Source organism: Capsicum annuum, chromosome 3, assembly GCF_002878395.1.
Source record: "Capsicum annuum cultivar UCD-10X-F1 chromosome 3, UCD10Xv1.1, whole genome shotgun sequence".
Taxonomy (NCBI): domain Eukaryota; kingdom Viridiplantae; phylum Streptophyta; class Magnoliopsida; order Solanales; family Solanaceae; genus Capsicum; species Capsicum annuum.
Genome location: NC_061113.1, coordinates 104,472,722 through 104,484,098, shown reverse-complemented (window position 1 = coordinate 104,484,098; position 11,377 = coordinate 104,472,722). Strand labels below are relative to the sequence as shown.

At 39.3% G+C, this 11,377-nt stretch overlaps 1 protein-coding gene across 1 annotated transcript in view; it reads right to left on the bottom strand.

Annotated features, from left to right (window-relative positions):
- LOC107863616 (mitogen-activated protein kinase homolog NTF4-like) overlaps window positions 1-11,377 on the bottom strand; it is a 32,713-nt gene that overhangs the window by 3,605 nt on the left and 17,731 nt on the right.

Genomic DNA, 11,377 nt, shown 5'->3' with positions numbered 1-11,377 from the left:
ACCTCCTGTGCTTCCAGCTTCACTACTACCTCATTCTCCCGCCTCACGTCATTAAACTTGCATTCCACATACTCTGTCTTGCTTTTGCTCACCCTGAACCCTTTAGACTCAAGAGTTTGCCTCCACACCTCTAATTTATCATTCACACCCCCTCGAGTCTCATCTATCAGAACTACATCGTCTGCAAAAAGCATACACCACGGCACCTCCCCTTGAATACGCCGCGTCAACACATCCATCACTAACGCAAACAAAAAGGGACTAAGAGTAGATCCCTGAACAACAGAAAACAAAGCAAGACACATAACCACCACGAAGCATGTTTCCAATAGACTATAAATAAGACAAACATTTCCTCACAAACAGAAAACACAGTGCACAACATTCACGTAAAAAAGATGACCAAAAAAACAACATACATAATATTTGACGCAAGAGCTCCCTTTTTTCCATAAAAAAAAAAAGTAAAAAGATTTACAGAGTGAATTCCGAATGAAAACATACAGGTGAAAAGGATGGGCACGGATTATGGCAGCCAACCTTCTACAAAATTATTTCACCTGTTTGGTCGTGATAAGTACCAAGGAGCATTTTTGCCTTTGCTTGTAACAGAAATAGTTCCTTTTTTAAAAAAAACTAGCAATTTGTATTCCTCAGCGTTAAGGGCTATGCTGGCCACCTCCAAACTAGTTACAGAGAAGGAAAAAAACAGAAATAATTATAAAGAACCTATGAAATCCACTAATTAAATTTCCTCTTCTATATTTTATTCTTTACACCAAATACTTAAGTCATTACTTTCCATTTAATCTTCTGTATTGAGCATTCTTTTCCTTCAAAAATCCTCTGATTCCTTTCCTTCCAGATATTCCACCACCAGATACAAGCAGGTACCGTCCTCCACCACTTCTTTTGACTCTTGCAGCCTCCCCTTCTGATCCAACTCCTCAATAAGTCTGTTGTGTGTTCTGACATACACAAGTTTAGGCTAGCTAAATTGAAGAATAAAGCATCTAGAGGCTACGTTAATGCACCTTTTCTGTAATGCTTCATGAGTCTAGCAGGCTCTCCTAGCTACCAACCAGACAAAACACTTCACTTTAGTAAGAGCCATACTCTTCCAAGCAACACTCTGTGGCCCTGGTTTCCTTTCTCCAGTTACAAATAGGCCTCACTTTTACAATCTGTTGACGGAGAATCTTCCATCAGGGTGTTGTCCCCATAATAGACTGACTGTTTCCAAATTAGTGTCTGGAAGCCTTCTATCATATTTAGTAATTCAATTACCCCTTTTATCTCCTAGTCATCTAACAACCTTCTAAAGAGCAAATTTCACCCTTGTTGAGACCATATTCAGTAATTCAATTACCCCTTTTATCTCCTAGTCATTTAACAACCTTCTAAAGAGCAAATTCCACCCTTGTTGAGACCACAACTCGCTGATTTTGCTATCAGCATGCATACTGATAGAATAAAGTCCAGGAAACAAACTTTGAAGAGATCCTTGACCAGTCCAGTCTTCTTTTTGGGATAAAACCTTTCCCTTTCTCAACTTTTGTATTAGCTTTTAGAGCTGGCCAAAAGCTTCTAATAGTCCTCCAAACTCCACCTCCATAGGTGGTGTTACATCACCTGAACACCATTGTCTTTCTTGGCTGAATTTGTATTGTATCACCTCTTTCCATAGTGCATGCTCCTCTTGGTTGTATCTTCATAGCCATTTGCTTAGCAAACTTTTGTTCTGTAACTTGAGGCTCCTTGCTCGCAAAACCCCCATAATTCCTTCCTTGTTAAACTGCTATCAATTTACTAAACTGAAACTGCTCTCAATTTTATTTCCTTGCCAAAGGAAATTCCTTCTCAAAGCATCCAGAGTTTTGATCACCTCTAAGTAAAGGGAAAAGGGACATCACATATGTTGGTAGGAAATCTAGCGCAGAGTTTATCAAACTGACACTACCTCCCAATGAAAAGTACTGACTTCCAGAGGGCCAACTTCCTCTCAGTTTTCTCGATAATTCCATCCTAAATAGTAATTGCTTTATGTTTTCTCCCAATGACATGCCTAGATAAAATGTTGGTAGCTTCTCTACCTCGTACCTCAAGATATTTGCTTGTGTTTGTAATTGTTGAACTTCTTTTACAAGAAAGATACTGCTTTTTCTCCAGTTAACCTCGAGTCTGGAGCAAGCCACAAAAACTACTAGAATCATCCTTAAATAACACAATTGTTCCTGGTTTGTGAAATTGCTTCACAGAAAACTATTGTATCATCCGAATACAATAAATGTGTCAACCCCATATTCTTATTTTCACTGTTTCTAATATTGAAGTCACTAATCCAATTATTTTGCGAAGCTTTCCTCATTACATTGTCCAATCCCTCAATAGTTAGAATAAAAAGGAATGGAGATAAAGGATCCCCCGTCTAAGTCCTCTTTCTGCTGGAAAAAAACCTGTAAGTTCTCCCACGACAAGGATGAGAACCTGGGGGTTTTAATATAAAGTCTATCCAATTGAGCCATCTATTTCCAAACCCCATTTGTCTAAGAGTGTTGAAAATGGTCACACGTTTTTTCAATATCCAACTTGTCCATAACCCCCGGTATATCTCTAATTCTAGTGTCAATACACTCACTAGCAATTAAAGCAACATCTACAATTTGTCTACCTTGAATGAAGGTCATTTGATGTTTGTTTACAAGCTTGCTTATCACCCTTTTCAATCTCTCTGCTAAAACCTTGGCTATGATTTTGTACACCCATGTGATCAAGCTAATTGGTCTAAAGTCTCTCAGATCATTTGCCCTCACCTTCTTTGGAATCAAAGCTACAAAAGTAGCATTAAAACGTTTTTCAAATTTCTGGTGAGCGTGGAAGTTGTGGAAGGTCAACATTAAGTCCTCATACAATCCCCATTTACAATTTACAATTTCCCAGAAAGTTTGAAAAAAAAAACATCATGTAACCATCCGGGCCATCCGGGCCCTGGGCCCCGTGCCTCGTCTACTACACATATTTTGATCCCTTCTAACACCTCTCCAAACCTTCTTGTAAGCCATTGTTGCTCCTCCATAGTAACAGTTTGAACATCAAAATAATTCAAATCTGGTCGCCAACTTTCAGATTCTTTGAACAGATTTTGAAAGAAATCCACAATGGAACTCTTTATTTCCATAGTATCTGAGGATAGAATCTCATTGATCATCAAAGAATCTATAGTGTTGATTCTCTTTTATGCAGTGGCCATTCTGTGGAAATACTCTGTGTTACCCCTTTGATTCACCGAATTCTGGATCTCTGTGTCCGATGGATTTCCTCATTCCTAACCACATCTTCATACTCCATGGCCCATTGTGCTTGTACTAGTAACTCATCAACGATAATAGGTCTAGCCTCCTGTATGACTTCCAGACTTCCAATTTGCTCCAGAAGTTGATCCTTTCTAGCCCTCTAATTACCTTTATTCTCGTTGCCCCATTCTTTGAGTTTTACTTTCAGAAGACTCAGTTTTGTTGCTAACTTTTGTCTTGCTCTTCTTGTCACATTAAAAGAATTCCACCAGTCTTGTACTTGGGACTTCAAACCCTTCAATGTATCTGTTTAATTTATTAATTATTTTGTGTATGTATTTCTAGTAGTTTCTAGCCATTTCCTAGCAGTTTAGGCATTTGTTTTGTGATATATTGTACTAGGAAGAAAGAAAGATTGCGAGATTATTTGTAGGATTTTCTGGCATTTTCTAGCAGATTAGGAGGTTAAGGTTCCTCGAAGTACCTTGGTTGTTGAAGTATTCTCTATTTGTTATTTGTAAAACTAGTTCTACTAGTTGGTGGCATTAAATAATAGTTGAAGTGTTGTTTCTACTCTTGCATTGCTTCTGAAAGTCTACAGATTTATTGTAGGATTCCTAACAATTTTGGTATCAAAGCCTTAATGGTTTCAACCAAAATGGACAGGAGGATTGAAGGATTAGAAAAGACAATGGACAAAGTACAAGAGGAAATTGGTTCAGTATGTGACACGAAGAAATTACGAGACTAGATGCAGAATAAAGATGAACATGACGCTGAAATTCTTCAACATATGAAAGGAAAAAAAAGGTTCAGGCAGATCTAATTAAAGACACAAATATAATGGCAGAAAACAACAACAATCGTAGAAGCGATGAATTCCGGGAAGTTCAGCCACAATTTCGTGAAGAAACACGTTCTAAAAGACTGGAACTGCCCTTATTTTCCGGTAACAACCCATATGGGCGGGCTTAACACGCAGAGCATTATTTTCATTTCAATGGCATTGATGACAAGGAAAAACTGGAGATTGTTGTTGTTTGCTTTGAAGGTAGAGCCCTAAATTGGTTCCAATTGGGGGAGAAAGGAACCCTTACATATGAGATATGTTTCGAGTAGTCGTACTCCAACGATTCACTCCATCACAGTTAGAAAACTTAAATGACATGTTGATAGGACTGCAACAAACTGGAAGTGTGGCCCAATATAGAGAAGATTTTGAATTACTTTCGACACCATTAAAAGATGTCGGTGATGCAGTTTTGATAGGGATTTTTATAAATGGACTAAGAGGAGCGATCAAGGCAGAATTGTGTCTTAACAAGTTAAGAACTCTAACCCAAATTATGGACCGAAGCCAGCGTATTGAACAAAAGAATTGGGCTCTCAACCAAGCCCACTTTCCCAGACATATGTCTCACACTTCCAAGGGTTCGATGCATTTTCAAGTGACTGACAATAGTCGAATAGAAAGTGTTACAAGTCCACATGTGCATGTAGCCACAACACCTTATCATTCTGCCCATACAACAGTTACAACAGTACCACGAATGACTGACAATAGTCGAATAGGAATTGTTACAAGTCCACATGTACGTGTAGCCATAACACCTTATCATTTTACCTGTACAACAGTTCCAATAGTACCACGACATTTTCAAGAGCATAAGCAAGGAGAAATTATACAACCGGGACCTAAAAATGCTGCAATGCGTGGAGGATCATACAAAAGGCTATTTGATGCAAAGCATCAAGATAAATTAAGAACAGGACTTTGTTTTAGCTACGATAAGAAATATTGCCCCAATCATCGGTGCAACAGAAAACAATTAAATTTGCTTATTGTTGCAGCAGAGGATAACGATCATAGAGATAAAGAAGAGCATTCAAAGGAAATAATAAATTTAAAGATGGATCAAAAGGTGTTGCAGAATTTACCACAAAGAAGTCTTTGAAGGTATGGGGAACTGGTGTTTAGGACGGCGAAAGGCAACAAGAGGCACCAAGGCTCTACCTCGCCATGCGACGAGGCGATCGCCTTTTAGAAGTGCGGCGACAATTGATACCAAAAAAATTAAAATATTTTATTGCATATATAAATAATCAAACATCTCAATAACAATAATATATTAGCGAATATTTCAAGTCAAAAACTAAAAGTAGACAGTAGATACTAATCTTTTACTCTATGTGAAAAAAAAGGAAGTAGAAGAAGAAAAACAGAGGAGAAAATCAGAGGAAAAAGTACAAGAAGAAATAGAAATTAAGAAGAAATTAGTAGACTATGAGTAACGACTGACCAGTGCAGAAAACAAGAAGAAAAAAGTAGAGAATGGAAAAAAAACAGAGAAATAACTTACCAGTTGCTGCCTGTCGGAGTCGCCGCCTGCCGGAGCCGTCAGAATCACTCATAGTCGCAGTCGGCTCTCAGTGATAACAGTTAAAGCAAAATGAAAATAAATCCTAAAATTACCTTTTATCCTTAAAACCTTAATTTTAAAAAGTAAAAATAAAAAGGCGTCGCCTTTAGCGCCTTGCCTCGCCTCGTCGCCATTTCACAATTCTCGTCATACTCGCATTGGCATCACCTTTCGCAAGTCGCATTGCCACGTAGGCAGATGGCGACACTGCCTTGCCTCGCCATTCGCCATTGGCGACACTGCCTTGCCTCGCCATTCGCCATTGGCGACATGGCGCTGGTCGTTGATAACACTATGGGGAACAATATTGGGAAAGAAGGTTATCGTGTTGATTGATAGCAAAGCATCAACTAATTTTATCTCTCGCACAGTGGTTAAGGCATTAGAGCTAAAGCAAACAAAAACTAAGACAGTTGTGATAGAAGTAGGAACCAAACAGCAGGTAAAGAGTAAGGGCAGCTACAAAGAAGTGGAATTGTGGATTGATAAACTAAGCATAACACAAGATTATTTCCTTTTTTTATTTGGGAAATGTCAATGTAGTGTTGGGATTAGAGTGGCTGGAGACCTTGGGAGATATTCAAGCTAATTTCAAGACGTTGACGCTGAAACATCAAATAGGAGGGCAAACACAAGTTGTTCAAGGAGATCCTTCATTGTCCAGAACAGTGATGCCACTCAAAACTCTATTTAGAGCATTGCAAAATGATGGAGAAGGGTATTGTGTTGACCTGAATGAGTTAACAACAAAGGAAGACCAAGAGAATTTGAATTTGCAGCAATTACTACAAGAATTCAAAACTTTGTTTGAGGAACTAAAAGGGTTGCCACCTAGTAGGAGTCATGATCATGCTATCTTACTTAATGAGGGATCTAATCCACCCAATATTTGTCCATACTGTTACCCTCATTACCAGAAAAATGAGATTGAGCAAATTGTCCCAGAAATGCTTGTAGCTGGTATCATTCAACCAAGCACAAGTCCTTTCTCCAGACCAGTGTTTCTAGTTCGCAAAAAAGATGGTAGCGGGTGATTTTGTGTGGATTATCGAGCCCTTAATAAAATTATTGTTCCTGATAAATTTCCAATTCGAGCAATCGACGAATTACTGGATGAAACTGGGGGTGCAACTATATTTACAAAATTGGATCTAAGATTGGGATACCATCAAGTTTGGGTTTGCACGGAGGACGTAGCAAAGACAGTTTTTTGTGCATATGAAGGCCATTAAGAATTTTTGGTTATGCCATTTGGGTTGTCTAACACTCCATCTACTTTTCAAGCCTTGATGACTGAAATATTTCGGCCTTACTTACGTTTGTATTGGTTTTTTTTAATGACACGTTAGTTTATAGTACAAATTTCCTACTTGAAACATTTGCGGGAGGTGCTACAAATTTTAGAACTTTATAACTTGGTTGTTAATCAAAAAATGTCATTTTGGACAACTGGAATATTTAGGACATATTATTCCAGCAAGTGGAGTCTCAGCGGATCCAGCCAAAATAGCAAGGATGGTTAACTAGCTTATTCCAGCAAGTAGAGTCGCCCGGGATGTGAAAATAAGGCAGCTGATGCATCGTCCCGCCAATTTCTTTTCATCGCTTTTTCTATTCTACGCAGCAGTACCTTATATGATCTTTCCACCAAAATTCAACAGGATGATCAACTTCGTCAATTAACACAAGATTTGCTTCAAGATTCGGCTTCACGGTCGAATTATGTTCTAGGAAATGGCTACTTGTTTTTCAAAAGTCGGCGGGTGATTCCTCGTTCATCATTACACATTCCCATGCTCCTTAGGGAATTTCACTCCTCGCCTACAGTTGGACACTCAGGTTTTTTCCACACATACAAACGCATTTCACAAGTGTTGTATTGGAATGGAATCAAAAGGGATGTACAAAACTTTGTGGCTAGTTGTCAAGTTTGCAAGTGGAATAAGTATGAAGCCGTTAGTCCCACTGGCTTGCTGCAGCCATTACCTATTACTACTATTACTACTGAAGTTTGGAATGACATTGCTATGGATTTCATCAGCGAGTTACCAAAAGCAACGGGACATGATACTATACTTGTTGTGGTGGACCGTTTCACTAAATATAGTCATTTTCTCCTCTTATCTCATCCATATACAGCAAAGCGTGTCGCTGAGCTATTTGTTCGTGAGGTTGTACATCTGCATGGTTTTCCCGAATCAATTGTGTCGGATCAAGATCGAGTTTTTGTCAGCCAATTTTGGCAAGAAATATTCAATTTGTCTAGTACTAACCTCAAATTGAGCTCCAGTTATCACCCTCAAACAGATTGTCTTTAATCTTAGCATTTCTCGCTTCCGCATTATTTTCTTATTTATCAAAGTAACCCGATTCTTATCACCTGGGAATCCTATGAAGTCATTGATGCACAGTTTCCACACTTTCACCTTGAGGACAAGGTGAAACTCGTTGGGGCGGGTATTGTTAGACCTGTTGTTACTAGGGTCTGAAACACGCGGCCTTCAGTGATGCCCACTTGTTCACCTTTCCCCGTTTTATCACTGCACTCCTGTAGATTATTACCCAGAGTACAAAGCTCCACCTCCTTTGGGACCAAAGTCTACAAAGGTTCTAGCTGTGATAAGTCCCTTCGAGGTACAAGCTAAGATGTACTTTTTGTTCGATCAACTTGTTCAATACCTTACTTTCAGCTGAACCTCGCCGGAGCTTTGCACCATACCACTAATGATTTCCTTCTATGGATTTGTAGTTCCACTAATGATTTCCTTCTCTGGATTTGTAGTTTCTTTCTTTAAGATCTTATCCTTATTAATGAAGACCTCTATCTTCTTAGAGAGGTCAGTCCAACCCGCATTGAATGAAATTTCAGGAAGAACAATAACAGATCTCAGCTCCTCTTTGACAGTAATAACAGACACAAATCTACCATACTTATTGTACTTAGAAACAATATTTGAGGGTAGTTAAATCTCTGCATCTCCATGTTTTGAAAAATTTACCTTTTATTTCGGAAGCTTCTAGAAGTCTTTCACAACGCCACACTACAGCAGCTCTACTCAGCTTCATTGTTAATCCATTCAGAAAATTCAGTCGTTTGCCCAGTAACTCTGTACCCTTCTGACCATTAATTTGGGTATCTTGTGGCATTGAAATCCCCACAAACTACCCAAGGTCCACTGCACTCTTCCTTGGTGTTGATGAACTCTTGCCAACATTCTCTTCTAATTAATGGATCACAAGAAGCATACACAGCTGAAAGAAACCAAGTGAATGCCTGATTAATTCCTTCAAACTTGCAAGTTACCATTTAATTACCTGCTGACACTAGTTCTCCTTTCCATACTCTCTTGTCCCACATAACCACAATACCACCACTCCTACCTATAGCATCCGCGTGAAATTCCCCCATCCATCTATTTTGCCATAATTGATTGAAACCAATCACCTCTGATCCTGTCAATTTTGTCTCCACCAGAACATAAATATCAGCCCCCCACTGTTGAAATCAGTTTCCTCACTAACCCCCTTTTATCTTCCCCATTCACCCCCCCTCACATTCCAAGAAAGGATTTTGACTCTCACTAAGTATTTATGTTTGTTATTCTCCCCCTGTTTCTTGATTTCCCTTCTTTAAACTTCGACATGAAATTCCAAATTCATATCTCCTTTGGAATTGTGTTCTTTGCTTTGAGCGGTGTTGTCTCCATCTTTTTTTGCCTTAATTCCCCCCCCCCCCCCCCCCCTCTTTTGATCAATTCTGAGAAATAGATCAAAAACCACCTCATCAAATCCTTCAAAAGCAACCCCAAATAGTTTGCTAAGTTTGAGTACATTGGATTGTACCCAAAGTGAAGCACTTGTCTTCAATATCTTGTTCTGAGTGTGTCTTTACATTGTAGAGGAAGAGCATCCTCAAATACTGAAATTCGTTCATTAGAGCAGTTGCCTTGATGAAATTCACCCATATCAGCTCCTATTAAATTAACCCCTGCACCCTCAGTTTCGTGATTAACCACCTGCATGTTGTTATCTTCATCACCCAGTAATTCCGATGCATTAGAAATTGTCAGATCATCCTTAGAAAATGGTTCTGCATGTCTCGCACCATTCCCCATCTCCAACGTTAATTACTTCTTGGGTAAAAGTATAAATAAATCATTTGTAAGTATCTGATGAGTCATCTGTAAAAATCAAAATTGGGCTTCTTCCTTTTCTATTCCATGGTTCCACCGTCTCTCATCCGTGGTTCGTGCCTCGGCCCTTCTCCCTGGCTTATTTTTTTCGCAAGAAATACTTGGGTTTTTCTTCTCCTCATCTGAAAATATTGACTGATTTGCATATAATTTTAGGATTCCTTGTGTGATTCTTATCGCTGCAGGCTGCCACAATTGCAAAAGAAAAAAACTGTATTGAAAAGTAAGCAACCAGATGAAAAGTTATCCCTCAGGCACGAATACCGAGATAGTTCTCTCTCCTACTTTCTAGGAGGGTAGAACCTCCCCTTCTGGTGGCATCGGCACCAGAAAACTTCTCTTTCTTTTCCCCAGCTAACACCTTACGTGCTAACCATCAACTTTCTTTCTTACTCCCCTCCTACCTCAAACCATGGAAATGATGTCATTTATTTTGTGATACCTCAACCATGGAAAATGACATCATTTATTTTGTGATGGGTTTCAAACCGTTTGATATCTCTCTAGAAGCATCTCTCATGGAGAAAATTGGTACGACTGGACTGAACACAGAAGAAATATGATGAGCAGATCAAGTTTTAGCCAAATGACAATGGAATGGATATGCCACACTTTCAAAGAAGCGTCAAAAGTCAAAGGCAACATAGTATGCACATGGAAGCGACAGGAATTATCTACGCAGCTATTTTCTGCAAGGAATTTCAACAATAAGGAGATATATAAGCATCATCAGCGTACAAGGAAGAAACAGAGCAGTACCAATTACCCCTGAATAGCATTTAATGTAGGTTGGTTGGATCTGGCTGCAAAATGGAGACATTTATAACAAAGCTACAAGGGTAATTAATAGATCTCCTATTCTGGCTGCTAAGGAAATCCCCTATGGACTGTCAGGAGAAGTAAATGAATCTCCAGAGGGATAGACGCAGCGATCACAAAAGAGAAGGCAGAAACCATCCACATTGGGGGAGATGCCAAGTTATCTCAAAATGATCCTTAGAGCAGGAGCATTTACGGCCAGGTCCTAGTTAACGGCTCGGAAAATCCGACTCTTTTGGAGATTCTCAGATGGGCTAGAATGAACTGGAACCAAGATCATGAGTTAAAGATCTATGATATGGGGAACAACGGTTTCCTTTTAGAGTTTGCCTCCTTGAAAGCTGCAGAACATGTACTCAGAGGTAGCTGGTTTTGGAAGAAACAGAAATTGCAACTCCAATGGTGGCCACCAACTACAGGTGCCATCCAGTCAAGAGCAACCATGAAACAGACATGAATTGCATTGGTAGGTTTACCACTCCACCTATGGTCAATCAGGGTTTTCAAAACGGTAGGGGATTTTTGTGGAGGATGGATAAGGACGGAGGAGGAGACAGAACTTCGGAATCATCTAAATTGGGCAAGGAGGATTCTTGTGAAGGGTAGGAGAGACCTTATTCCGAAGGAGGAGAGAATAGAATTTGAAGGAGCT